General features: G+C 40.5%; 2 long non-coding RNA genes across 2 annotated transcripts; both read left to right on the top strand.

Moving 5' to 3' along the window:
• The first annotated feature begins 6,949 nt into the window (after window positions 1–6,949).
• LOC115252017 (uncharacterized) lies at window positions 6,950–9,010 on the top strand. Its single transcript, XR_003890463.1, has 3 exons — window positions 6,950–7,045; window positions 8,438–8,570; window positions 8,637–9,010. It is a non-coding gene; the product is annotated as an uncharacterized lncRNA (long non-coding RNA).
• A 3,250-nt stretch (window positions 9,011–12,260) lies between these two features.
• Window positions 12,261–12,983, top strand: LOC115252018 (uncharacterized). Its single transcript, XR_003890464.1, has 3 exons — window positions 12,261–12,308; window positions 12,405–12,456; window positions 12,551–12,983. It is a non-coding gene; the product is annotated as an uncharacterized lncRNA (long non-coding RNA).
• Window positions 12,984–15,825: the final 2,842 nt, after the last annotated feature.

The following is a 15,825-nucleotide window of genomic DNA, read 5'->3' as shown; positions in this document are numbered from 1 at the left end:
TGATCTCCCTCACCCATCCACTCACATCTGGTTATTGTCTTCCGAACTTCCAAAGATTTAAGGTCTTTCATTGTGTTTGGGCTTAGTGAGAAATAACAGGTAGCTGACAATTTAAGAATAAGCAATAGATGAAGACTAACAGATTTGCACCTCCAATAAAGTGTAACTTTTCAAAAAATCTTGGACTTTCCTGGTGATCAAGCCCTTCCCCGTATGCCTTTCATCTGTATTGTATTTCAAAGAGCTGTTCTTTGGTTTCGGACATTTATCCAGAGAAGTTTTTACATCCGAGTACCTCCAGCATGGCCACGAATCCAAGACACCGCCCAAAATGTGACTTGGGTGAAAACCCTCTATTTGCAACTACAAAATCCTTTTTGAAGTATGGAAGCACGGCCTACAGGTGCGTTATAGAAAAATACAGATATTAATTCAAGCATATCTGGTTTGGGTCTAAATTCATGAGAAAACAAGGTCTATGATCAGTGTGCATCTTTTTGGACTCTTTGACATGATAATAAGGTTTAGAAATTATAGTCTTATTGGAGTGCAGCAGCAGATGAAAGCAGACTATGATTCTTTTGAAGTCTTCAATATCAAAAAAGAAAGAACACCTGTCCAACATGTCATGCTTGGCTCAGTGGGGCAAAATACAGACACACTAAAGGCATGATCTTGTAAAGAATGTGCTGATGAAGGATCACAAATTCTTATAAAAGAGTGCACCATTTTCAACAGAAAAAAATGTTCAATCAATGCCAAAACCTTGCTATGAGAACAGTGAAACAGAATTCTCTTTAAGCATCTTGTATGAAGGAAATGTATGTAATGCAATATACAACCTTTCAAAACAATGAGTAATTGATCGTGCAAGCATAGATCAATGAATAAAACAATTAACAGCTAATTTACACAGATAGTGTGACAAATACTGTATGCATGTCTTTACAAATGGCATTGCAATCTGTAATTAGGATAAATTGTCAAAGATTATACTTTCTTTTGATTACCAGATGGTCTTAATTGCTCAAAGGAGTATTCTGTTCATTGTGCCATCACACCATTCTTTTTAAATGCTGTGTAATTTTCAAGCATAGCTTGTTTCAATTCTGTTGTAAGAAGTCTTATTTTACATACCAAACCTTAAAAATTGTTTTGGTCCATTTCAGGACATAATCTTAAAATGAGACATCTGCTCAAGCTTGCTGAATTACTGTTTAAATAGTAAATAAATGGCTTCAATGTGGGACCATGGCATTTAAATTATTACAGGCCTCCACTGTGGAGGGTGTATTTTGTTTTACATATGCACTGAAGGCTGATCTCCCAAAGCTGCATTTCCATAAAGCCGGTGCAGTTCAGCTCTATGTAACATTTTCAACTGCAGGGTCGGACAGATGAAGTGAACTGTTTATTAGAAATCATTTGTAAATATGGACGGTACAGTCTATTTAACAGCACTGAATGGTTGGTCAGTTTGTGAGCAATTGTCTTTTGATCTGTCATCAAATTGTAGCGTAGCTTCACCCTTTAGGATACTCTGCTTTGCTCTTGATAGCCGAAAAGAACGGCACCAACAATTAAAATGTCTAAGCACCTACTACATAGGAAAAATTAAGAATCTACTGTACCAAAACTGTATGAGCTGTGTGAGCTGGTGGAGTTGCCCTGTATTTAATCAATACATCCAGGTTCTATTAATTGCAACATATTACTAATTCCATGAGACAAGAGGTCACCAGGATATCACAGCAGAGGGGAGAAAGTTATAGTTTCCTGTCAGCCAAATCTTAAAGTTTATGGACTGTGGGAGGATGTCTGTGCAAGCATTGAAAGAACAAAATAACTCTTCAAAAAGGGACACAAACTGTTGCTCCAGGGCAACCATGCTGTGTGTTGCACCATTGTGCCATTGACATTGGAGCAATTATTCTTGTTGGAATCATCCAAACAGCAAACAACTTTGCCAGTTCAAAACTTTGTGACATTTCTGTGAATTTTCTCCTGTGGTAAAATATTCACACAATTGCTCCAGAAAGTCCCTTTTCTAAAGGGAAAAAACCAAAGTGAGATCCACCTCATTGTGGAACATCAAAGGTAATTTCCTTGGAATGTGCTTAAAATTGAATCATTTCAAGTGGGAAGATGTGACCTGAACAACCCGAGACATACTGTATGTATAGAGAACAAGTGGGAAGCACTCACAGCTGAATGGTTGTGAGTTTAAATCCTGGTGTATTATTTTAATGTTTGCACAGATTTCCTAAATGTGCTCCATCTAACAACAAAGACATGTATGCTAAGCGAAACGTCTTATCATAACACACACTCTCACTCCCAGGAAAGAACCATTCATCTTGCTGATGGCAGACAAATATAGACAGGTGACCGATACATGACACGCCACACTGATTCAACCGTCTCCCTTCAAAGACAGGGATGTAATTATCACGGTGTGCAACCCCGTATCTTCCATTTCCAATTAATGTGTAGCCAAAGCTGTTGTTTTATTATTAGGCTACTAGGTGCACACACATATTTGTAGCATACTGTATAGATAAAAGCTAGATTGAATCCTATTTGCATTTATTACACCAGTTCCCTCTGGTATAGTCACCTGTCATTTGGCCTAACTTTTGGGCTTCATTGCTTTTCTAGGATGAGTCTATGAAGAGGTCAGATGCAGTCATAGAGTTGCATTCTTACTAAACAGGCGTTTCCGCATGCCCCTGGTTCTGTCATCACATGTTGTACCCAGAGAAATCAGGCTCTCTTTTGAACTAGTCTGCCATAGACACATAGATGGGATTGTTATTATAGCAGCTTGCTGGAATTTTCTGGGAAAGAAGGCCTGTCCCTCTGACAAACTTCCTGTCCTTTGAAGAGGCCAACAGAGAGAAGGCTTTCCAGGCCTTCTTTCCAAATTACAGCTTTGATGGCTGTGCGAAAGGAGACTTCTGGGGTTTTAAGCCAGACTTCAGTCTCATGGACTTGCACCCATGTCTGCAATCAAACCTCAAAATCAGTGTACAAATCAAACAAATATTTACTGCTGTTGTCAACTTCAGCAGGAAATGGCATCTGGTCTCTGCTTTGTTTCTTTAATCGTGGAAATGTTTCAAAGCACACAAGTTCAATTCTGTTGGCACCTGCCAGACTGATGTAGGTATTTTTAAAACTGGCTTAACGCCTACCTTGGTGGCCAACTGAAGCTCATTCTACCATAAACCACACCATTCTCCCTAGAAACAAGTATAATGGGGGTATTCAGCTGTCCAGATCCAAGGAGATGTAATGGTTAGTCAGTTTTTATGTCCTTGTAACAATGTTAGGGGCCTGATGGCTGCAGAGCCTACTAGAGGGATGTTGACCAGTGCCGATGAGGTGAAGAGGGGAGCATATAGAGGGTGAGAAGAGCAGCTGCTGGGCGCTTAAAGCTCAGACATGTCACTGTTGCTTTTATCTTGAGGAACAAAAGGCCAGAGCTGTTGTAAAGGCCAGAAGACAATCATTGGAGAAGTACAGTGTTGATTCCTGCAGCAGTGATGACTCAGACCATTGTGGTGGCCCAGCATGTGTTGGCCAAACAAAGACAGCCTAGCATGCATTTTCTATTTTGCTTACTGGGAGACAACTTGCACCGAATATTAATTTACAAGAAATTGTTGTCATATTATCAATTAATATCCATCCGCTTTTCAATGCCACTTATTTTAAAGCATGTGAACTAGCTTTTTACAAGAGGAGTAACCTGAAAATACACATCTGTGCATGTTTGAAAACATAAGCATAATCGTTAACATTGTAACACGGCAAGGTAATTTTCAGTATGGGTTAGAAAATAGACCCTCAACAAGACGGTTCCATCTGGCTGTGTCTTAATTGGTTTAGTCACAGCACAAAAATCTGCAGACCCATTCCTAAAAGAATCATTTTATATAAATGCATCTAAATAAAAATCTGCTCCTGTGCTTTCTGTGTTGTGGTTTGTACTGAGCATTAGGAGAATCATTTACATCCTAATTTTAAAAATCAGTTTTCTCGGAAATGCCTCATATAAAACACTTGCAAAGTTCCCTTAGCCAGCTGACATTTACAATTGAAGAGACTTTGTGGTAAATAATTGCTGTGTGCATACTTGTAGACATGCCACTGATCTATGCTCATACCTCTCCAAATTTAGGCCTCTATATTCAATACTTTCTGCAGTCTGCACTCGGCACTGACTGCTTTTTTGAAGCAGTGGGGGTGTAGCCCCATCCAGAACGAGGACACAATTAGTGTATTCAGCCGAAAACAGTGGGGTTCCCTCTTTGATGTGAGGATCAAATGAAGGAGCTGTGTGTTTTTGTCCAAAATGACAGGCTTGCCAGGTTTACTAATGGGTAGCTAATAGAAAGAGAGGTTTATGATGCACATTAATTACACAGTCTGTCATGTGTTGGAAGGGCAGAATGGAGGAGGTATAGAAAGAGAAAAGGATTGTTCTGTTCAGCAGAGGAAACAAGGAAGGCAGTGGGGGTGGTGAAAAAAGGAATGGGCACACTCTGAAAGCGGAACATAGGAAATGAGCAGAGTGAAAGAGCCGGGGTAAGAGGACGATCTCCTAAGAGATCCGCACAAAATCGGAGATGGTGGGAGGTGAGAAAAGGTGATGAAGAAGAGAAGGGAAAGAAAGAAACAGGAGAAGATAAAATAATCTTTTCCCAAGATAAGAGCAGCCACCGAGGCAGGAGCTTCAAAGAGCAAGAGGCACTCTCGTGGGAGTGTGCCATAAACCTTTTCCTCATCTTCAGAAGAAAATTCAGTCCCTGATCCAAACACACCCGAGCTCTCAGAAGCCTCCAATCGGCAGGTGTCTGAGGCCCGGCAACTCCCGGGGCGTCCTGCGCACTTCTGAGCAACAGCACCTTTGAAACACTTGGACACATGTCGAGTGGCGGCGGCGATCTACACATGAGGTACAAATGTGAATAGTTAATGAAGAGAGAATAGAAGACATCTGAGCCTATCACTGCCACCACAGGGAAGACTACTGATCTCTGCTATCAGCTTCAGCCAGTACAGCTTCCATGATCCGTCCATAGACGCAGTGTGTCATTTCAAGCTGAGCTACAAACAATGGCCCTGCCAACAGTATCCTGTCTTTTGTGATAGAGCACAGGTACACATTTGTGGTGTCTACCTTGTGCATGGAATATTGAGTTGAGCTTGAACGAGGTTGTCGGTAACACCTAGTCTGCCCAGTGACCTGTGAGAAACCAGGCTCCTGTCATCCCTGCAGGGCAAGGCACCAGTGGGGCCATTCAGCCAGACAAGGTTTATTTAGCTAAGCCCTGAGTCTCCCACACATAAGAGCTCATACTGCCATGGAATTCATTATCCCAGGCCATTGGTGTTTTGAATAGTTTAACTGTGCTTTGAAATTGTCCTTGTCCTTTTCTTTTCTGTCAGTTTCTTTTATTCATCTGGTTGACTATTTGATAGACCTTAATGGATCACCAAGACCTAGATGAATGAGAAGCTAAATAGATGTCTCTGTGGTACCATCATTGAGGACACTATTAAATCGCATCTTGTTATATCAACCTCAGGGCATTTGTTCAGGGTCCCAAACTCACAGTGAGCTGTGAAATAAAAAGGCAGGTCAATACCTAAATGTATATGGTTACCAACCACAGCATAGAGGCCAGTTTCAGGACTCTGGGTCCCTGGTCCAAGTGTCCAGGTGATCTTTCACTCACAGATGGACCAAAAGGTAAAAAAAAATCTGGAAAGAAAGTAAATCTAAATTTAAATCATTAATGGAAAATTACTGACAGTTAAATCTTCTGACCCTTGTCTCTTCTTCCTCTTCAAAAAGTAAATGTTATATTTCATCACTGAACATAAAAAACTTCGCCCATATGCAGCTGGGATATGCTCCCTCCCCGTGACCACGTAAGGGATGTAGCAGTCCAGAAAAGGAACACAGAAAACTCTTTAAGCCAAAATAACACAAACTGATTATTCCACAATATTTATGCTTTATTCCAATGCAAATTTGACTAATATCACATCCATATAAACGTGACAAAACAATGAAATAACATTGCAATAAGTGATTTGTTGTTTTGTTTTTCCTTCTTTCCATCATCCACCATTATTCTTTATATTTTTATTGGGGGGGGGGGGGGGGTTCATTTTCAGCCCCCAGTTCAATACTTTATAACTCGTGATCAACAGGATTCAGGACAAGTTTGGAATGCTTCAGTTTTGTATTTTCAACATGTTTCATAACATGTTCATTCATTCATGACATGCTGTTTGGATGTCGTAGTTGTTGTCTTGCTGTGCTGTCAGCAAGTGCAGGTATGCCTCAAGCAGCATTGTAACATAAGTGTTTAAGGGCTGATTTCTATGTTTTTGTTCTGAAGGTAGAGAGAGCTGACACACAGAGACCCCAATGCTCTGTTTGAGACAGGTTGGAAAGTAAACAGCAGATTTTGTTTTTTAGAATAACAGCAATAAAAGCTATTTTTTATGGGAAAATTTTTACCTTCATGTTTTTATGAATAATTAGATAATAAGAAAAACATTGTCATCATTGTCCAACTAATGAGAACAAAGAATGGTTTAAATGTTATCTGTAAATAGAATTCTCTGTATGAAATCTTTTGTGGATGTAAACATTTATGTACTGGCTAAGGATTTAAAAAGTATAAGGAAAATTCAGCTTTTTATTGTCTGGAACCTTCAGCTTCTCTTCCAACAGACACATAATATTGCTGCATATTTGAAATGGTACATGTAGGATTGCCACAGAGATAAGAATCTAAACAGGGGTTATTAAGTAGACCATAATCAGTTCAACCTGAGAAACCTGATTAACAAAGCAGAAACAAGGGACAACAGGCACTGCAAACTGCAAAAAAGCAACACAGGAAGGAAACATCAGAACACTACAACAAAATCACAGGAGGGAAGAGCAAGATGGCTTCAATACACCAGGAAAGGGATGGCGACAATGGGACACGGGTGAGGGCCATTTGGGTAAATATTTAAGGTGAGAAAGGAGCAAATGGTACGCAAAGAGAGAGAGACAAAGGCAAAGCTAAAAATAAATACTAACCAGCATAACTCCACATGAGCAAAGCTAAAATAACTACAGACTGTCAGATCAATGTCAACATTTCCAGGATCCAGCTGGCATCTTACAATTTAGGCACCTATAAGGAATGTTTGTTCACATCTTCAGACTGAAGGGTTTAGACAGAAATGCTACTGAAATAGAAGGTTTTTGCCCTGATGAGTGGAGTCAGTGCTCGTCTTCCCCAAAAAAGCTTGACTTCCAGAATTTTCACACAGACAGGAAAGCTGACAGGACCTGACTGTTGCTGTCTGTCTAACATAAATTCAACCTTATTTGTAGTACTTTAAATGTCATGACACATAGCTGCAGGTATTAAATCATTACCCTCCACCCCCCTAAAGTTTGGATTGTGCCTTTATAGTCACATCATCTTCTACATAATCACTCAAACTGCTTTTTTGGGGGGCCAACCACCTTACACTTCATGTTATATTTTAAAAATGTGAAGCCATGTCATCATATCAACACAAAACAAATACTGCCAAGGGAACCGGGAGAAAGTCCACAACCTAAATGGAGCAATTTGCAACATTCTCATCAACAAATTGGTGTTTGAATCAATCACATCAAATTACTGGGACGTTTTTAGTTCCCGGCTCATGCAGACAGTATTGAGCACTTGTCCTGAGTCATGCTGGAAATTTTATGCCATCTGTCTGCAACCCCCATTTCCCAACCCTATGCTGTAGGTCTGTCTGTATAGAAACCATTACCCCATGTTGTCCTAGAAAGCAAAATGAATTTTCAAGATACAAAATGAAATGTCCAGAATATGGACGTATAAGTATAACAAGAAGCAAGGTAACACATATGGTTTTCTTGGGTTAGTGCTAGTGTGCAAGTAAGTCTACTGGACCATGTTGATTTCAAAACATATTCTGTCCATATACTGTACTGTAAAAATGAAATGTGACACTCTACACACTGATGTTTGGTGAGGCTGCGAGTGGGCCCTCAGCAGAGCAGAGGGGGAAGTCAACCAGCAATGCGTCGCGTGAGATGCTTTTTAAACAGTGGGTGAAGTGACCCCTGAAGCCAGGTCACTGCATGATGCCCCTGTCCAGAGAAAGCCCTGCCCTCTCCTGTAAGAGGCCGGCAGTTGAGTCTACACAATAAGGCAATTCATCTCTGTAATGAAGATTTGCTCCCCAGGACAGAAAAGCTGGCCTGACGCAGGGTTGGTGGTCAAATGATTGCTCTGAAGGTGGGGGTGGGGGTGAAGGTACAAAGGGGAGGGGGTGGAGGGTTCACAAAGGCCACTGATGTCATCTTGGCTGAGTTGTGGCTTTTGTTTGCCACTTGCAGGGGAAAGGAAAAGCAATTGGACAGGAATAGGAAGAGGATAGAGGATCTGATCATTCTGGAGCAACGGTATCGTTAATAGGGCTGCACCAAAGGAGCAACACTTTCAAAAGAGGGAGAACATTTAGAAACACGGGTAAGCCAACCTGAATTATAACGAGATGCTGTGTCATAGTTTCACACTTTCTTTTCATCTTTACAGCAAAGATTCATACTTGAGTATGAAAACCCCACTTTAATCCTTCGTCTTGACTTTGTGGAAAAGGAGCCAGATTCACAGTTAATGGGAAAAGAACAGTACATTTCAAATAGGTCTTGCAGAAATACCCATGTATATCTCCAGGTCTCTTCTAAATTCACTAGAAAAGTGGGGAAAAGTCACAAGTGACCTGCTGTGACCTCCAACCTTTAATTTTTCTATTTAAAACGCTAGCAAGTATTTGTGATCTATGGTGATTTTTATACTTTCCATTTCTACTTTTCTATGCTAATTTTCTTACTACTGTTGTTTATTATGTTTATACTAAGCACTATATTCAGCAACAGTTATTAAAAATTGATTGACTTTTTGACCATTTCTGGACTTTATTGTCTCGTAAATCTCAAGGTTCAAAAAGTCAGCAGCAGTCAGGGTATCGCTCATATGCATCCAGTCAGATTGACAATGAGCATCACAGTCCAACTCCTTACAAAAAAGAGAAAAGGCTTTACATGCTATGTCAGAATATATTCCACTACTCTGTCCAGATTTCTGCCTCCACTAATATCCTGTAAGAGCTCTGAAACAGAGTGCAGTCAGATGATCACTCAGATCCCCACCTCGCCAGACCTGCTGCTGGCCAGACTTGTCTCGGGGATGTTTTCTTGAGGTCTCAGGTTGTTCCTCTCAAACTAACAACAGTTTGAAGTCTTCTCTGTGGAGGAGCATACAAGGCTGTAATTGGGAGCAGATGAGGAGGCCCATGCATGCCTCCATGGTGACGTCAACCCTAGTTGAGGGGAAAAGCATGGCGGGTGGTGGGAAGTGGAAAGAGGAGGTGGGGCAGGATTAGGGTGCATGGGGTAAGCTAGAATGTAGGAAACCCTTCATACAAAGAAAGTGTGGAATACAGCCTGGTGTTCATTATCTATGTAACGCTGCACATGTCATCATTCAGAGAGGTGACCTTTTACACCCAAAACACCTTTTTAGTGAACAGATAGTAATGATTAGTTAATAGGTGTTGCGTAAATGCAACCATAACACTTGGGCTGTACCGTGATCACATCTGTCAAACCACTCCGAAGGTGATTCAGATGACTTTGGGAGGAAACACAACTGCGCCTCCACCGTGTGCAAATACATGAGCAAGGTAGAAGACGAATGTGAGAAGAGGACGCAAGTTTTAAAAACAGAGAAAACCACAGAAAAAAAACAAGTACAGTCGAGACACTTCAAGCTGCTTCAACCTAAACTCAACTGACAACTCACATTACAGAGATGTAGAGCCTTATTTGTATTTGTTGTGAAAACAGGAAGAATTTTGTTCTCTTTAGTGACATCAGATCAGAAAAAAGATGTTTAAACAGCATCTCCGGAGTGACACTGAAGCTCTGCTGCCGCCGCAAAACAGCATCTACAAAATAGGTCTAAAGTAACTCTTATGAGAGGATCCAGATGTTATACTGTGCAAACATTGTGCTGTAGTATGATCTGATGGTATTTGTCAATGAATGAACATAAAACCAGTCTGGCTGCTGAACAACCTTCCTGATGGACTTTATCAATCCAATCATGTGGTGTGACAGTGAAACCACCCTCTCTGACACCTTACAGGCAGATTCCCATCATTCCACCTCCAGAATGTTTATGAAGATATGAGTTCTTCAGAGACATGTAATTATTTAATAAAAATCCTCAACCTGGAAGCGGAACGAAAGTTTCTTATTATGAGGCAATAATGTGCTGTGCAAGGGTTTCATGATTAAATCATAAAAGAGACTATTTTTGATTTTAAGCATTAATGAAGCTGCTTTTTGTGCTTGAAATACTATGATCTTAGATGTAAATTTGTTAAGCACTTTACTCTCATCTGGCTACACACAAACTGTGCCCACCTCATGCTGCCCTGACCCATTTCACTGCATGCAGGACATTTGCATGAAAGGAATGAAACCCGATGCCAAAATAAACATCAATTAAGGCTGTCAAACAGCACCAAAAACAGCTGCAGCTTTGAACGGCTCAACCAGCAGGCTTCAAATGCGAGCCTCACATGTATGAAAGGCCAGGCTGGAACTGCCGTCGTCTTAGTTACAACAAAAATTACCCCTGCTAATGAGCTGAAGCCAGGCGATTTCAGTCACACCAGAGCAATTCTCTCGGTCGTGCACCCTTTGTTATCAAATTAAAAGGAATCCTAAAACATATCTGTCTGTGTTCTAAAAAAGAAAAGTCAAAGGTGAAGAAAATACATTTTTACCAAGTGAACTGTTTTGTACTGTAACTGTTTAATTTTATAATAACTCAGTGGCGGGCCGTGCATTTCACACCTAGGCCTTCAGTAGTGCTCCGTCTGAATCAATCCAACTGTCAATAACTATTTTATGGCTATAAAACTTCTACTGCAGGTACAGCTGCAACACACATAAAAAAGCATAAAAAATAACCTGATAAAATTGCAATATTATTTAGGAATATAGCAACATTTTACTCACCAAAAATAGTGATTATTTGTACACAAAATCCATCCTCCTTTCTTTCCTCAAGAAGATTTCAATTACAGATTATCCGTGCATTTCAGTTCCATCAAGAAGTATTTTTCTATCGCCATCGAAGCTAATGCTGAATGCTTGCTAGCTTCGGAGTTGCCCGACCTTGCTTAACAATGTCCAGCTTTTCTTGGAAAGTCCATCTTGAAAATGGCTTTGACAGTAACTGACAATAACTATTTTTCCAGGACACTTGCATAATAAAGATAGTGATGCTTATTCATGTGATCGCCAAGGTATGTTGAATCGACAATAACTCATCAGAGGGAATCTCAACAAGGCAAAAAAGGTCAGTTTTATACTTTTTGGCCATTTGATCGACCATCTGGTCTCGTGAAAGAATCTTTATGTCCCAGCTATCTGCGTTAGTCATTGATCATTGATTTAGCTTGAGCAGAATCGGTGTCAGCTAAGAGTGCACATTAAAGGTTTTACCCTCTGGTCTTGGACTCTGATAATATCCACTTCGTTCATCAGTTTGTTTTACAATATTAATATAGATCTCAACATATTTTTAGACTTGATTTATACAGGGGCATTCCAAGACTCCAGGCCATCGTAATAGTTTAAAACCATATTTATTACTAGTCAGCGATTGAGATATTTCCACCTGGACCCACGCGACCAAGAGAATGAAGAGCACAGTTATCTTTGAGTTTTTGCTCCTTCTAAACACAAGTGCATTCACTTTGTTTAGGCCCTTTCTTTAACTATATTAAAACATCTTCAGTGATTCTGTTTATATATAGAGTCCATATAGAGTACTGGGTCATCAAAGGAATGTAAAATAAAACATTTCTTACTCATGAAATATTTAAACTACTTCATACTGGAGGTGTTCAAGCCCACATTGGTGGTTGCAAACCACAAATGTTGGAAATTCTATTTCATATTTTAAGAATGCCCCCTGATATTCCCAATAGCCATAATAACACTTAGGGTGCAGAATAAAGCACCAGCCAAATGACCATAGTCAGATGAAAAAAGAGAACAAATAAAAGCTTCCTTCCTGCTTTGATTGGACGTCTTTAGGAGAAATCTTCTCTGCAAAATGTTAATCTAGCCTCTACATTGCAGATTATCCCCACCCCATCCTAACTGTGGCTGTTCTCAAATGGTCAAGGTAATTCTGGCCCACTTAGGCTGCTTTGATCTGAAACCTCTTTTAACACATCTTCCATACAAGAGTTCAAACTGATTTTGTCGTCTCTCTGCAAAGAGTCAACGTTAAATCCTGTCCACACTGTGAGACTAGCTGACAACCAGTGCACGTAAGCAGTTCTTGATAGGCTGGACTTATTTAACAATATTATCAGGTCTCATTATAGCTGCAAATTCTCAGTCTTTCTCTTTTTTGCTTTGTAGACTTTACAGAGACTGACGTGCACCTTCATAAAAACCTCCAATGATACGTTAACTTGAATTGGATGACAGCCACTGTGAGTCGTCCACTTCACCATGATATATTTACTCCCACAGTTTCCTGCTGCTGTAAAAAACAAAGCAAAAAGGTGCATAAATGTGCAATTTGTATGAGTCTGTCATATCAAAACAGAGTCCCAAACTGGAGGGAAAATGTTTCCACAAACACCAGTGTGGCTGCTTTGGATTGGGAAAAGATTGTTCGGGATAAGCACATTTGAAAGGTTTCGGTGTCTTCAATAAACGTAGGTTTATTAAGTCTAATACGATGTAAAATGTCCTCTCATCTTGGGTTTAATGACAATAAACTTTAACACAATGCTCTCGACTGAAGAGACTCTTCGAGGCTCTTACCTCTGTGTAGACGCAGCACAAATATACATCAGCCTTAAATTATGACAGAGGTACAGCACAAAAATGTTGTACCTGCTGTCCAAACATTACATCAAACGTTCTGGTTTTCAAAGCCTGTCTTACTGGGATGGATAATTGTGCTTCAGCCGAGCCAAAAATGCTCTGTGAGTGTTTAAAGACAGCTCAGCTTTGCCATCATCTAGTCTGTTTTTTTACGATCTTCTCAGTGAGCTTCTGAGTTACCAACGGACAGGAAAAAAGGCAAACCTGACTGGTAGAGATCACTAAGGTTCCGTCAGAACAGGAAGGGTTTCCAGTGGTTGATCTTCACAGGAAGACTAACAAAATTATGTTTAGTAATATCAGCAGCACAGATGAAATGAGAGCTGAGCTATAATGATTTGTTAAAGCATAACTACTTCATATTACTGATATGATGACATTTGTCATTGGACTGAACTGTGCTGCTGGTGAAGGTCACTTGGATAACCTGGATTTAACCACTTTAAATGCTGTATGAAGAGAATACAGGTTTGTTGGGATGCCTTCAGCTTTTTGTCGTGCTAAAAGAGAGAGATGTGATGCACACTGAGGTTGACAGGAATTACACCAACTTCTCGTCGTTCATTCTTCTCTCATCTGAAACAGCCTAAATATACAGTTTTACTTCAAAGCACCAGGCTAATGGAGCTGTTTATTATAACTGACCTTATTCCATGATGTAATTAGGCTTTTTCCAATAGATTCAGGTCCCAAAAGTCTCAACTTTGAAAACAAGAGTCCGAAACAACAGCTTGAGATTTCCCACAACAACATTTTTAGTAAAACCTGCAGATTTGCCTTGAAGTGGAATGTGTTCCAGCTCTGTGTGCTGGAAGAATGGAAGGTCTTTAGACTTACGCTCAAAAATGCAGAGCTGTGAAGACTGTATGTCTTTCCCATGGGTCACATTTGCACATTTGTGCCTAATGAAGAATCTGCTGTAAAAATTGTGTTTCTCTGTGCTTTGGAATGAAGCCCTAGTGGTAATTAAATTGATTCCAATTTCTCTGCAATTAATCCAGTTCTTAGGAGAAATGAAAGCAACTGGAAACATGTTCTGAATTAGTAGCATAACCTTCATTTGGGCACAAAGACGTAGCTATGATTTTGGACCACTTGGGGCTGCTCATTTGCAGAGGAAAAGAATGTTTTCACTTGTTATTAAGGGTTTTTCTTCTGACGCAGTATTCCCAGTGCTAATATGATGACAGCCAAAAAAAAAAAAAAAGAAAACAGACCAAGGACCTTTATTTTGCTGATGACGCTCAATGTCGAAACCCTAGAGATAGCCTATTGGAGTGTAAATAAGTGTCTATTTGACATTACTCTTTCATTTAAAAAAAGAAAAAATATTGAAAGCTGGTTTATGCTAATGTCAAGCTTAATTGGCATTGGAAAAATTGCTCTGGCATACAGAGGGTCTTCAAGATTAGCCAGAAGAGAAAGAACAAGATAAAGCCTTCAAAAGGCCTATTTCAGAGGAATTATAGCGTCCTTTGAACATCATCCAAGTTTTAAATACATTAAAAGCCTGTTGGCATACATGTAAATTAAGCGGCACCAAAGTGTTCCAAAGAATTCACGGTGAATCAGACCAGGGCTACGAGGATAAAAAGCAGGGGAAACGTGTCCCAGAGGGAGACAGGGAGGACTCCTGCCATCTCCCACAAGCCTCTCTGCATGCCCTTTCTTCTCCATGTCCATTCTGCTGTGGGCCAAGTGGCTTAACTAAGATGAAAAGAACAACAGCTAGGAGATCCCATGGCAGCAGGGGCCTCATGCTGTCCAAATTGCCAGTGATGGAGCATTGTGTGTTGCACATTCTAAAGCCTGTTTAGCAGCACTATGCACAGAGCACATGGGACTCCTCTTATTCCTCTGGCCAGCTCTGCTGCTTCAGGACAGGCTTGCGAAGAGATTTATTTTAATTGTCTTACTCTTCATGTATGTATAATAGACCAAACTATGGTGCCTGTGTCCTTGTTTGACCACAGTTAGGTGGCTAAAGACCATCTCCACAGGCCTGTTGTACCTCAAATCTAAGGTCTGCATGCTTCGTCATATACAGGGAGGTTTGCTGGAGTCTTTCCCAGCTATCAATGGGTGGGAGGCAGCAAGAAACACTGGACTCTCTAGTAATGTCCATGTTTTTGGCCCGTGGAAGGAAAACATGAATCCTTTAGGGAACATGGACATGGCAGAGGGAAAGGACCCCAGTGCTGACAAGGGAATTCACCCAAAATGCTGCAGTAGAGCAGTTTTTAGCAGTGCTGTTGATGTTTCTAGAGATGTCAGGGATGTTATTTGTACTGAACAGAACTAAGACAGAAAGACTGAAGGCCCATACTTAAGTTCTGACCGTACTTGATGAACAGGATCAAGTCATCACATTGCCAAGAGGATTTACATCTTCAGACAAATAGTGACATGAAAGCGCTGAATCCTCAAGAGGCTGAAGCACTCCATTTAAAGTTAAGAAGATTTAGATCAAAAGGTTAGGGAGGGGGGAAAAAAGACACTCAAAGGACGAACCTCTGGGAGAAAAAAAAAGCTGCGGCCTTCACACTGCTAAGCTGTCCAAGTTCAGAGCCAAGGCAGGACCCAGTCCCTCACACCCTTGGAGATGAAAAGGAAGGTGGTCTGCTCTCTGAGGTTCAACTTGGCCAGAGGAAGTCAACAAAATGCCACACAAACTTTGTTTTCTGAAAACCTTTGCACTACATTGCTATTGTCTTTCTTCCTCCTTACATAGAAACGCTGGAGCGAGATGCTGAAGTGTTAATGGGAATTTGGGTTGCTTTGATGTGTAGGTGTGCCCCTGA

This window comes from Takifugu rubripes, chromosome 13, assembly GCF_901000725.2.
Source record: "Takifugu rubripes chromosome 13, fTakRub1.2, whole genome shotgun sequence".
Classification (NCBI taxonomy): Eukaryota; Metazoa; Chordata; class Actinopteri; order Tetraodontiformes; family Tetraodontidae; genus Takifugu; species Takifugu rubripes.
This window is presented reverse-complemented; position numbering and strand designations above follow the sequence as displayed.